We start from the raw sequence: 20,154 nt of genomic DNA, 5'->3' as shown, positions 1-20,154 counted from the left end.
GTTACATCTTTTAGAAAAGCAAAATGAGGAGCAACATCTATTTAGATTGTTGGTTCACTCTAGGCTTCAGATAAGTGAGAACTCATTGAAGTCACCAGGATAGAGAAGATCTGCTCTGTCCTATATTCTATAAAGACTAGAACAGTGAAACAATGCAGGGTTTCACCACAGAATTGAAAACAGTTGTAATATAAAACCATTAAGTCAAGTACTGATTCAATTACGTCATAAAGAAACTGTACATTATGCTGTATGTAGACTCTATGGTTTTCCAGTACCTGCTGATAGGAACACTAGACTGGACAAATCTGAAACTCTGAAACCTGGATCCAGCCAGCTCCTCGTGAATGTCTTTCATGTCTTTTTTCATTAACGTTTTGCATTTTATTTAATAACTGCTTCCAATATTTTTATACTATTGTGATCAAGTTTGCCTTAATTTACTTGACAGTAATTCAGAAATAAAGTTAGATTTATTATTGTTGTTGTGTAATTTGATCACAGGTATGCCACTGATACATTTCTGAAGCATCTAATCATTCACTGTTAGGTTAAAGAAAAACTTTTCATTGAACATTGTAGGTATACTTAAGTAAATATGTATAGTATCATATATAGTATCACAACAACATCATTCATGTTTTTATACTTTGTTTGTTAAAAGCTAATATAATGTGCTTAAAAAGACAAAAACATTCAAGAAAACTTAGCTGGAATATGTTTTTACTTGAATTAATATAATTCAAATTTATTAATATTAATATTAAACTGAAAGAAATTAGAATGGAAAAATAAACAAGTTATTGTACTACATGGAGTATGTTAAAATTATAACTTTAGCACATCTCTCTCCCTCTCTCTCAGTATATAAACTAGACAACATAATCGACCATAATCCATCCATGTGACTAAATCATTTTCACTGTTTTATTTCTTTAGAAAACTAGGAAGAGAAATCACAAGGAATAGACAGTGGCTTTAGGGGGCAAAGTCTCATACTTGAATGAAACATCGTTTCTATAGTGTAGTATTGTTTTGTAGTAGTATAAATTTCCCTGTACAGAGATTCACCCTGGGACTTTCTAGGCCATATTTTAGGCCAGTGTTTCTCAACTTTTTTTTTTATCCCATGGTACTGTACATTTAGCAAAACATTACAACTATACAGTACACTGTCCCCATCCTATATACTGTAGATATCCCTGGTCCGGGCTTATTAATATTCCAAACAATATATTTAGGAAAAATGTCCATATTTTTAGTGTTTAATATGAGTTTGCCTCTAATGGTATAGTCACCTAATCGAATGACAGAATCAGACAACAGTAAAAACTGTTCAGCTACTCTGTGTCCATGAGACTTGAAACACTTAACTACCACCACACACAATTCCCATGTGACCAGTCTTAGACAATGGCCTGTGTCTCTGTCTTGTTTGCAACATGCATCATGACACTTTGGGTACAATATTTAATCTATCCAAAATTCTATAGCACACTGGTTCAAAAACCTTACTTTAGCTGTTTGTGAATATATAGCACATCATAACTGCCTCTTTCCAATACTTATTATTACAAAGATGTAAATAATAACTATGTAAAAATACTGATGATGTTTTGTATTTACATAGCACTTTTCATTCCAGGGGATCCCCAAGCACTTTTCTTATTGGATCTGACCAATAATTCACCACTAATGATTGAACTACATGCACCACTGACTCCTCTGGCTGTCAGTAGGATTGTGATTTTCTTTAACACAGATCAATGTCAGATGTGCTCATCTGCCCTCTCAGACCAGTGGAGCGTTTTCGGGACCTTCATCCTGAGGAGGTGGCAGACTTGTTCAGGATGACACAGAGAGTGGCAAATGTGGTGGAGAAACACTTCCAGGGTACCTCACTGACAATTTCCATCCAGGTACAGTATGACATCTACATCCAGGGGCACAATTAAATCTGATCACCTGCTGTTACCAAAGAACCTAATATAAATGGAGTGAATGGATGGTTGATTTGCACATGTATCATAAAAATCTCAAATTACACCAGACTATGAATCCCTTGCCAGTCACACTTTACAAGGCAAGTGCTTACTGGCTGTTTCCCATTGGAGAGATAAAATCAGCTGAAGTGAAGTACTGGGTCTATTATTTACAGCCGAGTTTATCTAAAGTTTAATTTATACACCAAAAGCACGATGAACCTTAAGTTAATTTTGATATTGGCATAAGCAGAACCTGAATCCAGGATCAGGATACATGCATAATTTCATAAATACTCATATCTCAAATGTCAAGAAAATTGAATAAAGGTATTTACACTTAAATATGTGCTGTTCTTCTTTTAATGCTACCTCTACTTGTATGTATCCCATTACCTCTGTACCTACCTCTGCATGAATGAGAGAAGAAGCAGGAGATGATAACTGAGTCAATGTTTGTTTCTGAGCAGAGGAAGAATCTGTGGGATGAAGAGCTTCAGTTATAGAGCTGCACAGTGCATCTCTTAATCAAATGGGAATTTTGAAAATTTGTGTTATATTTTTGTGTTTAAATATTTCAGAGCATTTTTCCCTTCTCTTCAGCATTTTCTAAAAAACAGCTAGTTTTAAATTGTAAATACATCATTAAAAGTGAAGTATATACATGTACAGTACCTTCCATTCAGATTCTGTGTTAACACTAACAATGTCTTATATTCATACTGTATAGCACTTCTATCCCAAGCATAAGGTCAAAATGGAATTGAACATGGATATTTGGGTTAACACCCTCACTCTTACAAACAGTGCCATTAACTGTATTAGCTCTAACTTACAGAAATATATTATCTTTAGTTATTTAATCAAACCCAAACCAAAGTAATCAGGACCTTTGTTTATCATCACATTATAAGAATGTCTCTTCCTGCGGTACAGCATATTGTGACTTGTCACCATCCTGGGCCTTTGGTTTGGAAAGTCTTGTCCAGAGGGAATGGTGCCACCTATTTGTGGTACACCACTTACTGTACAAAACGAATCTGATTTTCCTTAGATATCTCCCTTCCTACTGTTGTCCAGGCCTGGATGCCTGGAACCATGTGATTACACAGAGATGCCCTAAAGTTCTGGATAAAGAAAACAGCACAACTTTAAAGTGCAATCAAATATGTGTCATCATCAAATATGTTTTGAAGATGATTGCAGAAATAATATATAGTTAGACATAATCTGGGAATGTAGTTCAAGTACTGTAGGTAGCTGCGTTAGCATGCGTAGTCTGCAAAGGAACAAGTTAAAGGTTTATTCCATACTGAAAAGAGAAGAAAGGAAACACAACGTTTCGGCTGTGAAGTACTCACACCTGAAGAAGGCTCCACAGCCGAAGCGCTGTGTTTCCTTTCTTCTCTTTTCATCATGAATAAACCTTTAACTTGTTCTTTTATAATCTGGCAATGTCTGTCACTTCTCCTAATGCAGACAACCCAAGTCTCCCGGAAGTTCTGGGAGTCTCCAGGAAATCAGCGTCTCCTCCCTGACTCCCGCAAGTGATCCATAATCTCATGGAATTTTTCTGTTGGTGACACCCCTGGTCTGAAAAATCATCAACGAAATATTTTACTATCCACAATTTGTTTTCATGGGGAGAACCCCCTCCTGGGCCGCAATTTATGTTACTGCACATTAGCTCATTGCACTGTCTGTAACAGCGATTTTTCCATAGCTGGTGGTGGTTTAAATGATTGCAAAAGACATGTCGAGGTGAGTTTATTGAGCTGTTAGATAATTGAACTGCTGGTTATTAGCTTGGTCAGGTCTCATGGAGCATTATCAGTGCAATATTGTTATCAGTATACAGTATATATTTGTTACCAAGTTCCAACAGTGATGTGGAAAGGGCATTCAGCGTTGTGCATCACATAAAGACAGAATTCAGAGGTCAGCTTGCACACAAAACTCTTGTGAATCTTGTAAAATCAACAAATTCATTGATACAGACTGCTATGACCTTGAGCCATATGAGAATCTGCTCAAATCTGCTAAACAAGTACAACGAAGGTTTGCAAAGAAAGTGAGATTTTTCAACTGGGCTGGAGTAATAATATCTGTAGTGTATCGCATATACAGTTGCAAGAAAAAGTTTGTGAACCCTTTGGAACTACCTGGATTTCTGCATTAATTACTCATAAATTACTCATTAATTAAAACTGTCATGTCTGATCTGATCTTCAACTACAGTAAGTCACAATAATAGACAAACACAATCTGCTTAAACTAATAACACACAAACAATTGTACTTCTTGTCAATACTAAACATTCATAGTCTAGGTTGGAAAAAGTATGTGAACCTGTAGGCTAATGACTTCTCCAAAAGCTAATTGGAGTCAGGTGTTCCAATCAATGAGATGAAATTGGAGGTGTAGGTTGGTGGTGCCCTGCCCTATAAAAAAGGCACACAAAGGTAGGTTACTGACAGATTCTGCTCTTCTCAAGAAAAAGCTGTTCGTGTGAACCATGCCATGATCAAAATAAATATCAGAGGACCTTCTCGAAGTATTCTAGAGATGCATAATGCTGGAAAAAAATACAAAAGCATTTCTAAAGGCCTGGGTGTTCATCAATCCACAGTAAGACAAATCTTCTTCCAATGGAGGAACTTTAGTACTATTGCTACTCTTCCTAGGAGTGGGTGTCCTGCAAAGATTACGGCAAGAACGCAGCTTGCAATGTTGAAGGTGAAAAAGAACCCTAGGGTAACAGCAAAGGACCTGCAGAAAACTCTTGAACTTGCCAAAGTCTCCATTCATGTGTCCAAAATAAGGAAAACACTGAACAAGAATGGTGTTAATGGAAGGACACCACAGAGGAAACCACTGCTCTCCAAAAAAAAAAAATTCTGCATGTCTGAAGTTTGCAAAAGACCATTTGGATATTCCACAATGCTTCTGGGACAATGTTCTGTGAATGGATGAGACAAAAGTTGAACTCTTTGGAAGAAATGTGCAACGCTATGTTTGGGAGAAAAAAAGCACTGCACACCAACACCAAAACCTCATTTCAACCGTGAAGCATGGTGGAGGGAGCATCATGGTTTGGGGCTGCTTTGCTGCCTCAGGTCCTGGACAGCTTGCTATTGTAGAGGGAACAATGAATTCAAAATTGTATTGAGAAATTTTTGCAGGAGAATGCCAGGGTAGCGGTCCATCACCTGAAGCTTAATAGAAGGTGGGTGATGCAACAAGACAATGACCTGAAACACAGGAGTAAATCAGCATCAGAATGGCTTAAGCAGAAGACAAGTCGTGTTCTGGAATGGCCAAGTCAGAGTCCAGATCTCAACCCAATTGAGATGCTGTGGGATGACCTGAAGAGAGCTGTTCACGCAAGGAATCACAGAAATATCAATGAACTGAAACAGGTTTGTAAGGAGGAATCGTCTAAAATTCCTCCTAACCATTGTGCAAGTCTCAACAGCAGCTACAGGAAATGTTTGGTGGAGGTTACTGCTGCTAAAGGAGGTTCTACCAGTTACTAAATACAGGGTTCACATACTTTTTCCAGCCTCGACTGTGGATGTTTGAACAATGTGTTCAGTATTGACAAGAAGAAGTACAAAAATTTGTGTCTTTATTAGTTTAAGCACATTGTGTTTACTATTATTGCAACTTAGTTGAAGATCAGACCACATTTTTATGAGTAATTAATGCAGAAATCCAGGTAATTCCAAAGGTTTCACAAACTATTTCTTGCAACTGCATATTATAGTACTGTATCAGCAAATTATTTAATTATATTGCTGTGATTTTTTTTTTCAAGCCCCCACCAGTCGGCAAGTTTTCACGGGAGGGACAACACCCCTCCCTGAAATCAATTTTTCAAAGTTAGGATGCCTGCCTAATGCTCGACAAAACATAACATTTATTATTGTAGTCATGATGTAAACCTTTGGATTTTCTCTTCTCAGTGTGCATTCATTAAATTACATTTCAAAATCCAAAAATAGATCTTCTCCTCACCTTCACCCTAGTTAGGAAAATTTCAGAATCTTCATTCTCCTTTTACTGAAGATCTTTGCACAATTTTAACCTTTTTCGTTAGAATTGTGCTGAAGTCATGTTGCACCGACAATCTTACTATTTTCTTAAACTTCATTTTTTAAATTTTAATAGTGTTTGTACATGCTGTGTATAGAGTACTTATTTACTATATTTGCGGTATATTCCATGACATTATTGTACAAGTATGATTTTGATGTGTTCATGTGTGTTGGTTGCTTCTGGAAATAGTTTGGAGTATCAGTAACTTGGGAAATCAAGTTCAATTGTTCCTCTTGCTGATACAGATGCAGCCATTCAAAACGAGCGAGGTACGCTGCGGTAAAACGCGGTGGGCGTGTCGAATTTGATTAATAGGGAATATAATACAGTATGGAATTGCGTATCTAAAGAAATTAATAACGATATAATTGTATTCAGGTACTGTAGCACAAACAGTAGTATAAGACTTTCTATTGATATGTGTACGGATGTTTCACCACTATATCACTGTGTCTGTGGCGTGATGGCTTAAGTGACTGATTTATAAGTGTGAGGTCAGGTGTCCAAATCCTGCGATCACTATGAGTTTTCTTTTAGCAAATAAACATTTCTTTGAAAACCTAAAATAGCAAACATTATGGACACTATATTGACATTTTTATATTTCTAAATATCACAACATGTTCGAAGCTAAGTCATTTATTAATAACGGATAATTTCAAACTGCTAGTGATATTATTTCTAAAAATAAATATTATCGACACTATATTGAATTTGTTTGTCTTTCTAAATATCACAAAACATTCAAAGTTAAGTGATTACCATTTTCCATGAATACTTACGCTTGTTATCTCTGTAAAAGTAACTCATACTTTTTAGAATTTCATTATTATTTTGGAAACGTTTTTACGTGCTCCTTCTGACCATATTGTTTATATACTTTGTGAGAAAAGTTATAGTTTTAGCCTTTTCTGTGAATACGCTCGCTATCGGAGTAAGCAAAAGCATACTTTTAGAATATGATTAATAGGGAATATAATATGGAATCGCGTTATCTAAAAAGCATGCTTGCCAGCGCGGTGATGTCACCACATTTCCCTCTGAATAGCTACTAAATAGGCAGTGAAAACATTTTGTCTGTCTTTCTGTGGGGGGAAGGGGGACTGTCTTTCATTGGAAGGTATGCCTATTCTACTCTGAGAATGCCCGTGGTCTTTTCACTGATAAACTTGTGTTAACAAAAACACCCGACCTCACGCTTATAAGTCAGTCACTTAAGCCATCACGCCACTGACGCAGTCACGTGACAAGCAGTGAAACAGCCATACACATATCAATATGTGTAGTATGTGTATATACTACTGTTTTTGCTACAGTACATGAATATAATTATATCGTTATTAATTTCTTTAGATACACAATTCTATATTATATTCCCTATTAATCAAATTCTAAAAGTATGCTTTTGTTTACTCCGATATTGAGCGTATTCGCAGAAAAGCTTAAAGCTATCACTTTTCTCACAAAGTACTGTATATAAACATACAGTAACATGGTCAGAAGGAGCATGTAAAAACGTTTCTGAAATAACCACATGTAAGACTTTGATGCTTAAAATGTTTAGGGAGAAATGGAATACTGGTGTGTATTTTTTCTTTAAAATACCAATACCAGCAATATACAGTTTCCATAATATTGTAACGCAACAGGGTTCAGGTGGGCGCCCTTGCCTTCTGCCTACAGAGGTCGTCCCCGCACTGTCAGGGACGCAAACCCGGGCCTCCGGCATCACTCAACAGGGACCCAGCTTGTCGAGCTAAAGAGAGATCTCTCTACAGCCTAGTGGCTGTAGTCCTGCTATTACAGGGAAGGGCGGTGACGTCACCGCTCTGGTAAGCTGGCTCTTGCACACCACTGACGGCCGTATGCGTTACACTCTCCCCTGCTTAACTCGCCGTCCTCAGCGAAGGGCTATCCCACCCCGCTTCTGACACCAATGTAATGCAACGGGGTTCAGGTGGGCGCCCTTGCCTTCTGCCTACACAGGTCGGCCCCGCACCGTCAGGGACACAAACCTGGGCCTCTGGCGTCACTCAACACGGACCCAGCTTGTTGAGCTAAAGAGAGATCTCTCTACAGCCCAGTGGCTGTAGTCCTGCTATTACAGGGAAGGGTGGTGACGTCACCGCTCTGGTAAGCCGGCTCTTACACACCACTGACAGCCGTATGCGTTACAATATGTTTATTAATATTGTTTATGACCTTCAGATGCTTTATGCTCCTATTCTTTTTATGCTCTGCTACTAAAATTTCCCTTTAGTTGTAAAATTCCATATAAATATTCAATACTAAGCAGATTAAAATGTGCACAGTAAAGAGATTAAATGATTAAATCTTTTCACTACTGACCAATGCACCACGAGTGCCCCTGTCGGTCATTTTGGCCAGCCAATCCCGTACTGTGGTACGGCGCGGTGGTTTGTGCGTAGATGCATGTGGTACGGGTTTGTACCGTGAACTTTGAATGGCTGCATCTGTATTTCATTTGATCATTTCAAGTATTTTTACCAGACTTTGTAGAATTCATTTTTGGCATGAAAGTACAAAATCTTAGTGTTCTTTTTTAAAATTCGTACCTAAGCAATAGTGGGAGAATAAGTGAAGATGGACACGAGAAGGTTGTGTTTTTTTTTTAACAAGGATCAATGTCCTGCCAGTCTGGAAAGACTACAGGTACTATAAATTTGCTCTTAAACTTTAAAACACAGGATTTGTTTCAGAACATTTTCCTTCCTAAAACCACATGTACCTTTTAAAAATCCCATTCCAGAAAATACGTATTTTTTCTTTTTTTGTTTCCTTAGAAAAAAAATAAATATACATTAAAAGAATTTCTAAGTGACGTTGAGAAAACTTCTTGAGCTATCAAGCCATTGTCTGAAGATGCATTGCTTGGTAAAGAGTACTTAAGTCTTCTTTTACTTTGTTGAGGAAATGTTTCCATTCAGCTTCTCCATAACAGAACTGTGTTTTGCTCTCTGCTCTGTGTTAGATATTCAATGTAGGTCTATTGTATTGAGAATTAATAGAAGGACACCATCTGCTGGAATAACATAAAAATGTGTTGATCTTTTGTTTTTCAAATATTCCAACAGTCAAAATAATGATGCCTGCAAATTATAAGCGATTAACACACATTTCTCGTGCTATTTTTTGGGAATCCATTTCCATTTATTATCACGATTTTACTACTGCCTACTCCACATAAATGAAATGCCAAACATGGCTAAAAATAGGTTTGAAACAAATATTCTTGGCAGATTTAGATTTAAAAGATGTCATTTTGTTTATAGAAGGGAATTTATATTGTTAAAATATCCCTACATTGTCAGTTTATCAGGAGTTATCTTTGTCAGGGTATTTTTTCGACTTGTTCCCCCAACCAGACACATCCTTCTTCATGGTGATGAGTCCCTGCGTATGGATATACTATACAAACACACATGTACTATAGTTAAACATTAAATTATATCAAATAATTTCCATAGCTATATATGCTGTCCCTGTTACTTTACTGACAGCTAGAGGAAGAGCTCTCCTTTGTGAAATCTGGGTACAGAATAAAATAACATGCTCATAGTAATGTTATATACATCCTAATTTTATAATCAATAAACTCTGTTGGATTGAATTAAAATGATTGCATCCTGATATATTTTAATACAAACAAAAAATTACAGGTATGTATTTTTTATTGTTTCCTTATACTGTACCTTAGGTTTGGAATGATTTTGATGTGTCATTTGCAATTTCTTTCACTTCCTCCCACAAAACAACTGATCCAAAATACTTTTTCTCTGTTTTAAATGCATTGTGCCATATTGCACTGCTGTTCATAGACTCTAGTGGGCTGATTTCAGTCCATTGCTGTCTAAACAGCGATAGAATGTGACAGCATGGCAAGAGAATATTCTGTTGCACATCAAGACATTCCACTCTTGAGCTGAGGCTTGCTTGATGGAGTTATCGGCTTCCTCTCATTTGTAACTTATGTGCACATGGATACACATGTCTTCACCTGGAATATTTAAACTCTTAGTGAAACAAAAACATTGTGCACATAAGTTAATAAGGTGATCAGCGATTACATTAGCATTCACAAAGGTTATAATTATTCAGTGCTCCTATGGGTGTTTAAAGTATCAACAGCAATCAAGCTTTTTTATTTTGAATTATTCAAAGAAAAGCCATAAAATAGGTACAATTTCCTTAGTAAAATTCATACATTCTTTAAAAAATGTTTTAATATTTTGAGTGAAGTAGTGAGTACATGTCTCTGCTTTTAATTTTATTAAAATATTATAAATACCATATACTGGATGTTACCTGAGTGCATTTGTATGCTTAAAAGATATGATAAAAGAACTACCATGTCAAAGTTGTAACATAGGAGTTACAAATAGAAATGGCAGTCAAATATTGTGGCAGATCATCTAAACACCATAAGGTTATTTTAAAAAATTGCTTGACCTTGAAATATATTCAGAAATTAATCAATTTTAGCATCTGGGTGAGTAATTGTTGGACAATAAGCTGACTTATGCATTAAGGGACAGTGGTGGGACTTTCATTTGATACTCATGATCTGTACCCACATGGTGAGAATGCTGTGAATTATTAGTTGATCTTGTACGAACATCTCTTACCATGTCAAATGTTTATTTTTAGATTTAAATCAGTTTAATTTATTAATTGGACAAAGATCCTACAAAAACGCATCTGCTTAGCAAACAAACACAATTAACACCAAATGAAATAATAAGAATAAACTTTATTTTATATAGCACCTTTGAAGGTGGCTTCTCAAAGTGCTTTGCAGAACCACTGGATAGGTTGGAAGAGTCATTCTGTACAATCCTGATCTCAACCCAATCTGTTGCTGATGGACAACATGGTGAACTGTGTTTGTAATGTGTCTCCATACTCAAGAAAAGCATTTCTGTTTTCCTCCAGAAAGGAAATAAATAACCCCTGAGAACTACAGGAGACTTGTGGACAAAGTGCCTCATTGAGCATTGGTAGCAGTTGTGATAATGACATGAGAATGCATTAGGATTTACAAAAATGACCTGTTGTGATAAGAACTTACCTAATATAATTTGCATGACAAGGAGGTTATTCTTTGTGACTTTTAACTTTTTAGTCATAAAGTTATTTAAATTATTAGGCATTATAATTAAGATTGTGTGTAACTCATAAAAATTAATTTTACTCTTACTAATGGTCCTTATGTGTTATTATTTGTATAGTGTGCGGTATTAAAGCAAGTGCGAGTCAAACATAAACATATACAAACATACCAAAGTCTTCTCCAGCAATGCTTAGGCAGGGCAGTAGTAGTCTATGCATCTTTGTCACATGTAATCACCACAGAAAAAACCCAAGACTAAAAAGGCATCTATTCAATGGAGACATCTATCCTTTCCCTCTTCACTGTTGTCCATGATGCAGCAACAAGTATAACATACTTCATGCTTCTGCAAATGAAATTAAAGCTGCAAGTAATACTTATCCATACACAGAACTACGATACAGTGCATAGGGAAGCTTGGTTTTGAAACTTTGGCTCTTTTTCTATCACTGTTAAATAATAAGCAATGTGAGCTAGGATTACACCATCATGAGATAAGTTTGTTTTAGAATCCTGCTGATGTGATGTTCCAGTAATAATCTTTTTCATTACAAGAGGGTCAGACATTTGGTTCTGTGCTTGACTGAGGAGTCAGTGGTGTGAAGCTACCATCTGTGGGATTGTGACTGAGCTCCTCAGAGTCAGAATTGCATTTTATAGTGCAGATCTCACACAGAAATGGCATGTTCTTGTGATTGGCCAAGAAGAGCCAAGATCAGTGGTCAGAACTTCAGCGGAGACAGCTCAAGTGATAGTGTGAGCATAGCTCATAGACTTGTTAACATGATTTTATTATGAGAACATCTCTAACCCTGTGAAGTAGTGGCAGAGGTGACTGGTCTGTTTTAAAATCCTACTGTTTATTAAGATCACTCTATTGGCCATATACAATTTCTTATTTTAGGAATTTGTCTTTTCACTTGCACTCCATAAGACACACAGACAGGGAAAGGAGTTTGGGTCAGAGTGCAGGGTCAGCCATTTATACGGCGCCCCTGGAGCAGTTGGGGTTAAGGGCCTAGCTCAGGGGCCCAATGGAGTAGGATTCCCACGGTCCATAAACATACTGGTAGTTTAATTGGCCTCTGGTAAAATTGGGAGGAAACTGGAGCACACAGCTGGGGCAAACATGGGGAGAACAAACAAACTCCACATGTCCTGAAATGAACCCAGGGCCCCACTGCTGCAAGGCAGTGATGCTAACCACCATGCCACCCTTAAACTCACAATTAAATATAAATTTAAACAGTGGGATACTCATTTGAGTTTTAGGGAAATGAGTACCTCACTGTTTTCAGGGTATACCCTGCTCTGCTCTCCTAGCTTGGGATAAACTCTGGCTCCTCGCAACCCTGAACCTGCACCCCTGAACTAGAAGAAGCACTTAGTAAATGGATGGATAGTGAATAAAATGGCATCTCTTTCGCCTCCCTTCAACCACGCAAAACAGCCTAAACACAATTGTATTTATTCCTAAACCTGTTTTTGCTAGAATGTTTTTGATGGGTTCTCTTATATGCTTTTGTTGTAATAGGTCATACAAATACCAGCAAGTTGTGGTTATAAAGTTTACTGTTTCTGCTTTGTACTACCTTTTTGCGTGCTTCACTGATGTACAGTACTAAGTGCAATCATTAGGCACCGTATTTTTAATAATGCAGTGTGCCCTTCATCCTTAACCAGACTGTATCTCCCTTAATGGCCTCAACAGCTGTATTTTGATTTGCATTGTGTTGACCTTTTCATAACAAGAGGCTGTACGCAAGTGCCTCAGCATAGATCAGTGAAACTGTAAGACTTATAATTGGATGCTATGTGTATCAAGCCAGTTAAAACAAGATAAAAGTAGGATATATCAAAATATTAGGGTGGAATCCTTCAAAAATAATATTTATGGTTGTCCTTTTTCCAAAACAAAAATATATTTTTATGTAAAAATACTTTTTGAGTATAGCAAATTAGAGGACAGTCAAATGCTAATCCCCAGTCATAATAAAAATAATGAATTTAATATAGACATTTTCACCATAAAATTTAATTTCAGTCTGGCAAAACATCTCCAAGTTTTAATGTGTTGACACATATTTAAGGATTTTTTTAAAAATTGCAGTTGTCCATGAAATGTCACAGACAAATTGTGCCCTAGCATGCAGGCATTAATTCAAATTAATTCAAGTAAGCTTTCAAATTCCTAATGCTTTGGGAAAATGGTGTGATTCATCTGAAATTAAAATGTTACTAAATTATTAAAGCAGATATTCCTGAATTCCCAGCAGTATCTAATTATCTCATTCCCTCCCCTTTAGGATGGCCCTGAAGCTGGACAAACTGTGAAGGTGAGGACTTAATATTACTCTTCTTTTAAATATATTATAAAGTCTCTGTGACAGTTATATCGTATTAACTAATAATAATATTCATTCTGAACTCCCAAATTCTTAGAGCAAGTAAATTATTAATAGATTTCTTTTTGAATGTTTTGTCTGTATCTTTTGGGTTCTCTGAAATATTGGACTTTCAGGTGCCTGGTCAGAAACTGTTTCCAGAGATCAAATGTGAACCAGTATCATTAGCAAATAAAATAACAACTTAGTTGGTGTAATGAAACCAAAATGGGTTGTTTAATAATTTATAGACTTTGTCAGTTCATCTGAATTTCAGCTTTGCTTAGGAGCAGAGAAAACTGGCACAATTGGCATGCCAGTGTAATAACTGTTTTACCTACTGTAATCAGAAACAGATTATATTGTATTGCACCTCATTCTGCATTAAATGTTTTGCTTTTCTGTATGTATAATGTATGTATGATTAATGACATTACTTCTTGCTTATTATCCATGTGTCAGGTCCATAGGACACAAACATTTTTTATGTTTTAATGCAAATGTGAACACACTTTAGAAGAAATAACTTTACAACTTAAAACATCTCAAAAGATGTTGGGGTGCATAATAGGCAGGTCATTGATTGGGTCTGATGGGTTGCAGTCCATGCGAGAAGTGCTATAAATGTTATTGCTGAAAGTGTAGAAACATGCCATTATATAACAGTAATGCATATTTAAGTGGGCCAAGTGACAATGCAGAATTATGGTAAAGCAAGTGTTAGCATATATAAGCATGGAAAGAGTTACTTCTCAAGAGAATCTGCATGTTACCACTTGCCTATGGCCTGAAGGCATGTGATGAATTCTTGTGAGAGCTCAGGCAGTCATACTTGAGCTCTACCCTAGTACTCTGGGTTTACTGTGTGAACAGAAGCAGGTGGCTCAAGAGGGGCACTCATGGAGGTTGAGAGTGTTCTCTTTTATTCTGCCTGCTCCAGCCAGGCATGGAGTGGAATAATAAGGTGAGGAAAATGTTCACCAATCCTGATTTCATAAAGAAAAAAATTAAAATACTTTTACTGAGTACACTCAGCGGACTCGTTTCATGGGTTATTGAAAGATAACCAGAGAAGGGACCATTAGTGGTTTCTTAGGAAATAACTCATTTCAATAATTAGAAAAGTAAGTGAAAAGCACACATCCATGCTTAAATCTGGAACTTAATGAATGGAAACTATTTGAAAGGTTTTCTCAGCCTTTAATGCTAAAGTGCTGATCAAAAGCTGTCATTCCACTGCTCGTATTATCATGTTTTTTAAACATGAGTTTTAAATAGTAAGGCACAGAAGATTTTAATTGAAATTTCTTATTAAATGCTTGGGTAGGTTTCTTTAACTCTCTGTGATACATCTGTAAATTGAGATTAGGCTTTGTGTTGTCTCCCTTATGCTTCAGCCTTGCTATTTTTTTTCTACATATAGAATTTAAATTTCTGACCTTCTTTAAATAAATGTATATTCTGTATTGCACATACTGTGTAAGGGACTGGGTGGAAATCTTAGCCACCTAGATTATCTAGTGTAGTAGTTTATTTAAATGTAAGCATGAATGGTTATTCATATGCAGCAGGGAAACACAGTGATGAAAGTAATCTTTTCTAAATTCAGAAGCAGTTCACAGGGGTTTCTAAGTGGCTCCAGGATAGCTAGTGGATCACCATGGGCCTAGTCATAGACAGTTTGACCTGGATGTGGGTGGGCTTCAATTGGATAGAGGTTCCTTGGCAATAAACTCAGAGCTTTCCAAGCTGGCATCTTTTGAGCTGACAGTGTTGTGAAGGACAGCTGCATCTTTCTGCTCTCTGTTGCCCTTTCTCTCTTGCTAGCACTCTGTGAGTAAGAGATAGGTGGCCTGACACAAGCCTGCCTGAAAATAAATCTTCTTACTTTTTATACTTTTTATTTTGGGCTTTGCACAATGAAATGAGGACAATCATATTTCCACTTAAGCATTAGTGCCTTGCTTTTTTCTGCATTGTTCTCAAGCAATTTTATTTTGCTTTTTTTCTGTTTAAAAATCATTTTAAATAATGTTAAAATATGTGAGATAAAACACTGACTTAGAAACACTGAAAATAGACTATTATTATTTATGTATTTAACACATTATTTATTATTTATCAAATTTATGTTATAATGTAGTATTATATATAGTATAACATATGCTATATACTGTATACACTGTAGTTCTTGATAGCTGAATCAAACAATTATTGTTTAAATATTTGTTTGGTTAATTAATAAACACTGATTTCATAAATAACAAGAACAGATGAATGTTATGTAGTTGTAATAATGCTCACTGAGAGGGCAGTGGTCTCAGCACTGTAGGGTCAATCCACTCGCAAGGCCCTGAGTAGATAGCAAGCAGACAGGCAAGAGACAATTTTAAAGCACTGCACTAAGAAGGTGATATGGGGAAGCTCAGTCTGTAGCAAAGGGAAGTCAAAGTTTTAAACCAAGTCAAAAATCTGGTAGACACAGGGAGGTAAAAAACTGAGGGGAAACTGGGATAGAAGTCAAGGACACTAGCTACGGGTCAGAGCACAAGGAAGAAAGTGAGGAATAAGTGAGGTGCAACATGAGAAGGCATTTGACTCCAGGGTAGAAAACTTAATTACTTTGTGTTGGTGTGGAATGCACTTACATAGCCAGAGTAACAATGTGAGAACCTGTTAGGGACAGGGGGTACTGATAATCGCACTTAAAGGGACATTTTTCAGAGTGGTTATTAAATCTTGGTAGCAAAATAAATTAACGGTATAGAAAATTTTAACACATTTCAAATTCAACACTAAATCGTGAACTTTGTGAGTACATTGTTGCGAGAACATTGTTGTCGTAAACTGCTGGTTTCACCATGGGTGAGAGCAAGAGTGTGTGAATTGCAGTGTAAAGTGGCCCTTCCAGCTCACTAGTCACTGTAATGTATAATGTAATGCAATCTGCAAGCGAATAAGTACAGTTTGTACAGCAGGCATTTCACAGCAGAAATGTTCCAATGTGAGTTAAGAACTAAGTAGTATTTACAGTATCAGCAAAACAGTCTTGAAGTTGGGAGCAATATTTCTATTGGATTTAAAAGTATTCACTTGCCTGTTTGTTTACAATGTAATAGGACCGCTTCACGTCAATGGATGTTTTTGTTGCCTCATTCTGAAGATCTATCGCAGAAAATGACTTCGATATGACACTGAGCATGTACAGTACCTGTAAATTGGAGGTTTTAACAGTTAGTGTGTACATTTTACATTTATTGTGGTTTAAAACACATTCATCAATGCTGATTATTTCTAACCCCAAAATATTAAATTAGCATTGAAGTTCTTTAATGATTTCTTACAATACTGGTGGAAAATTCAAGGCACGTGCAAACATGGCAGACTACCGTAGCGACTGTGAGTGTGAGTGAGAGAATCAAGAAATATTGAAGCCAGCCTAATCTTTTCTTCATTTCATAATGTCCACCATCTGTCTGCTATGGCTTTTTAGTTACAACTTTTCATTGTATGTGTTTTTGAAACTGAGCAAAACTGAGGGAATAAGATACATTTTCAAAAAAATGTGCTGAGTTTCCATTTTCATAGCAGTGACCTGGAACATTGCAGGTGCCCTGAAAGCAAAACTAGAAGCTGTTGGGCTCTAATATGGAAGATTCTTGGTTTTCAATAATAAAAGAAAAAATAAATATAACAAAGTTCAGAGCATTAAAGTACTTTTCTGCAAAATTACAAAAATCAAATTAATTCTAGAGTACTTAGGAGCATGTTGTAATTATGCATAACTGTATAATTTTATTATCAGCATACAAAGACCCTTTGATTACTATCCTCAAATAGTATTACTATTAATAATAGTTATGATAATCGATTAAAAGGAATTTTCTGTTTCTTATGCCTATCTTGGAGAGAAGTGATAATGTGAAATTTGCAATCCTAAACAAAGCTATGAAGGCAATTAAAAAAGGGGAATTTAATGTCTTTGTGCTTATCGCTTTCAGAAGAATTTCAATACTGTTACCAGTATGATCTGCCCTTTGCTGATATTAGAGGAGCTTGGACTTGAATAGAGGTTTAGAGCAGAACTCCATTGCCCTCTTGGAAGGGTACAGGAACTAAAGGAATTTGATTTTTCCTGACGCCAAAGGCTGAGACAAACAAGTCAAATGGGCATTAGATTTTTCTTTGCGGTTCCATGACCATTTTAGGGAAGCCTGGTAGCATACTGTAGCAGTTAGTACACATGCCTTTTGGAGAATGGGAGAATGTCCACATGGGTTTTCTCAGTGTTCTTTTTTCTTCCTGTAGTCCAAAAATATACCATCCAGGCATTTCTAAGTGGCTCCCATATTTGCCCATGTTTGAGAGAGTGCACATTGTTTTTGTGCATCATGACAGACTTGATAGACTTCTGTCCCATCCTTGGTATAGTTCAGACTTGAGCCTTGTTGGATTATGTTTCAGTTCTGGCCTGTGTTTTACTTACTCTTTCTTACCTTTGTCTGGAATAATAAACGTTAAATATTGTGACTCTTTTGGAACAACATAGTATTTGTGTATTGCTACAGTGCCCTCCAAAAGTATTGGGACAAAAACCTAAAATTGGCCTTGCCCTGTTTTATACACAAGACATTGAAATGTTCAGAAGGTCACCTTTTATTTTTAGGATATATTTTGCAAACACAATCATTCTTCAAACAAAGCATATGTTGTGTTCAGTCCCCACCCCAACTTAGGTAACCATAAGTATTGGGACACTTAAAGCAAATTAAGTGAAAAGGTCAGTATTTTGTTACAAATCCCTTGCTTGCAATAACTGCATTTAGCCTCTGTAAAACATCATTTAGTATGTTTCTGGTTATTGTCCAGCTGCATAATGAACTGCCACCCAATAAGTCTGGTGCATTCTTTTTCTTACATTTGCAGACAAGATTTGTTTGTATATCTCTGACTTCATCCTACTGCTGTCATCTTCAGCTGAGTCAGTAATAAAGAGCATTGAGCCTGTTCCGGAAACAGCCATACATGCCCAGGCCATGGTACTCCCTCCACCATGCTTTACTGAAGAAGTGTTCCCGTTTTTCTCCACACTTTAGCCTTTCTATCACTTTGTTAGATGTCTATTTGGTCTCATCTGTCCTTAAAACCTTGTTCCAGAACTGTGGCTTATCTCGGTGTTGTGGGAAATTCTTCATCAGAGGAGCAGGGCACAGTCTTGTGCAGATTCAGTTTTATTGAGTCTCAATAAGGACAGCAACATGCGCTGGGTCTGCCCTGCAGAACAGACAAACTGCAAGGGTTTCCCAGTTCTTATATACAGTATGGACTGAGAGACAAAAGTTACTACAGTACTTCACACTTTAACATGACAGGAGTTGACTTGACACTTTTAGTGTTTTCCTTGTTTATGGCTTCCTCTGTTTATTTTCCTCCTTTAACACTTGCAGCAGGGCATTTGTTGTTGCAGCTGTTGGTACAAGTCACCTTTGTTTGCTATATTTTGATATGGCCTAAGTTAACAGATCTCAGCAATCATTCTAATGACTTCTACAATATGGTTCAGTACTAATATTGTAGTGCTGGATACATGCGGTATAGATGTACAGTAGGTCCTACTTCATCTGTATTTTTTTTTGCAAGTTGCAATCACACTCTTCTGTTCTTGCTGCTGATGAGGGGCTTACACCTTGCAAAGCTGTAAGCCTCTGAATTTTTGTTGGCAAAGTCTTCTACAGATTGTGTTGCCCAAGATTTGCACCCCCACACTCTGGAGATTATTTTTGATTTCACTAACAGCAATTTTGTTGTTTTGTTTCTTCTCATATCATCACATAGAATATTTTTCTGTCATCCACTGCATTTGTCTTTTGGATGCTCTGTTCTCAGCCTATTCTTGACTTCTTGTTTCCTTTTTCTTTCCAGATTGTTGATTTTGCCAATTTCTCTGATGGTCATTTTCTGTCCTTTAATTTTCAAAATGGCCATCCTGTTGCGTTTTGCTGACTAAATCACATGGAAGACTTCAGAAGCAGTTTCAAAAGACCTCAACCATGCTTACACCTTCACAGCTCTTTTACAGTATATGTGTGAAATGTATACAACGCATTGCCAGTTAGAAACACCAATAAACTTGTTTGTCCCAATACTCATCTAAAATATGAGGGGTTGAACAAAAAAAAGTGCTGTTGTTGTATAACGGTAAAACATTTATTCATAAAAATAAATGGTAAAAGGGGGTATTCTGTCTCATATTCATCTTGTGATTTGAATTCCAAATTTCTTGAGCATACAGCTATAATGGGCTAATTTGAATTCCTGTCCCAATACTTTTGGAGGGCACTGTGTACAGTATATTGTATGTATTGTAAACTTTACTAAAGTGTTGGATTGATGTAAATAATAAAACTATGTTGTCCACTGGGGATTTTGAAAGGTTAATTTTTCAAAATTAAAGCAAAACAAAAACAAATAAATCTGAGCCAATTTAAGATTGGGCAGTGACTGATCGATGGCAAAAAAGTGGAAGTTAATGGGTCTGTTATGTTTGTTTTTTTCCTGC

The 20,154-nt window shown here is 36.6% G+C and overlaps 1 long non-coding RNA gene across 1 annotated transcript; it reads left to right on the top strand.

Moving 5' to 3' along the window:
• Positions 1–1,773: 1,773 nt before the first annotated feature.
• Positions 1,774–19,575, top strand: LOC148835170 (uncharacterized). Its single transcript, XR_016091104.1, has 3 exons — positions 1,774–1,919; positions 13,518–13,547; positions 19,518–19,575. It is a non-coding gene; the product is annotated as an uncharacterized LOC148835170 (long non-coding RNA).
• The last annotated feature ends 579 nt before the right edge of the window (positions 19,576–20,154 follow it).

This window comes from Atractosteus spatula, chromosome 5 (assembly GCF_055471065.1).
Source record: "Atractosteus spatula isolate fAtrSpa1 chromosome 5, fAtrSpa1.hap1, whole genome shotgun sequence".
In the NCBI taxonomy this organism is placed as follows: domain Eukaryota; kingdom Metazoa; phylum Chordata; class Actinopteri; order Semionotiformes; family Lepisosteidae; genus Atractosteus; species Atractosteus spatula.
This window is presented reverse-complemented; position numbering and strand designations above follow the sequence as displayed.